Source organism: Sinocyclocheilus grahami, unplaced genomic scaffold, assembly GCF_001515645.1.
Source record: "Sinocyclocheilus grahami isolate Dianchi unplaced genomic scaffold, SAMN03320097.WGS_v1.1 scaffold4821.1, whole genome shotgun sequence".
Taxonomy (NCBI): Eukaryota; Metazoa; Chordata; class Actinopteri; order Cypriniformes; family Cyprinidae; genus Sinocyclocheilus; species Sinocyclocheilus grahami.
Genome location: NW_015509682.1, coordinates 2173 through 3336, shown reverse-complemented (window position 1 = coordinate 3336; position 1164 = coordinate 2173). Strand labels below are relative to the sequence as shown.

At 38.0% G+C, this 1164-nt stretch overlaps 1 protein-coding gene across 1 annotated transcript in view; it reads left to right on the top strand.

The window, feature by feature from the left end:
- LOC107576995 (band 4.1-like protein 2) overlaps positions 1-1164 on the top strand; it is an 11050-nt gene extending 9886 nt beyond the window's left edge. Inside the window, exon 2 of the transcript XR_001608152.1 lies at positions 1148-1164. The gene's annotated coding sequence lies outside the window, so the exon portion shown is untranslated. The remainder of the gene's footprint in view (positions 1-1147) is intronic.

Sequence of the window (1164 nt, the reverse complement as noted above, 5' to 3'; positions counted from 1 at the left end):
TATCAACTTGTGGAAAATGGGCATCCGATGACCCCTTTAAATGCACTAATGACTATGTAAAAGGAGACTTGCAGACTGATGCGAGTTTCCACACCGATCTATTCTTTTGAAAGCGCCACATGGTGAGCCCACAATTTGGCTTGAATTTGCCAGAGCGTTCATTCTCATCATCATCTGTCAACCTGACGTCGCCATTATTGGATGAAAATAATATTTGACTTACAATGTGCCAGACGTTCCTAAATCAAAAGCTTTTTTGGCCGAGTGCCTATAGATAAAAGATTCAAAAGCCACACCATACTAATTTGTGATGGTTTTGAAATGCATAATCTGCATATCTGAGCCAAGCATTGTGGGTAATAGGAGCGGGGGGCTTCTAGGCGTGATGAAGGCTTCATTCAGGTCCTCTCAGTCAAGAGGGTGTATGTAGTTTTAGAATTAACACTCTTTACTCTCCACAGTGTTTGCGGAGCTTCCTGATATGTTTCTCCACTGGGACGCACTTCTGTGAAGCATAATTTAATTCCAACTGAGACTGATTATGACAGAAATCATAATTTTCTATTCTTTTCCTTGTAATTTATATTAATATACTTGCTTTATGTGGAGCAAAAGCATGCAATTATTTCTTATACTACAAATCCAGAATTGTGTTCTTGCATTACTCAATACCATAATTGCGATATTGTAGATTTATTGTAGTCGATATCGTGATTGCGATATGTTTGATTAATTGGATAGCACTAATTTCAGCTCACTTTTCTCTGCCTGTATTATTAACTCAGCTGGGTGGCAATTTTATACCATTTATGTTTAAGAAATTCAGTCAGTGTGCCATTATAAGCGTTTTTAGATAGATTTACTCTTTTACGCACCATAAAACTAAATAATTTTTATTGGAAAGGGTGATAAAGTACATGTGAAATCACTGAAGTGGTTTTTGCCAGCCATTCAAAGTCACACCAGGCTAAGCAGTTTTTCTTGTCTAGCAGCTTTTTTCTGAGATAGTCAGCACAGAATATCAATCTTACAGTACAAAGGCTTGGCCAAAGGTTCCAGATGGTGTTTAGTAACTGTTGATGTGTGTGAGGTGAAGTTAATGTAGTTAGAAATCTCACTTTCTACTGTGTCTTGACCCCTCTCACAGTCTCCTGTGGTGAAGAC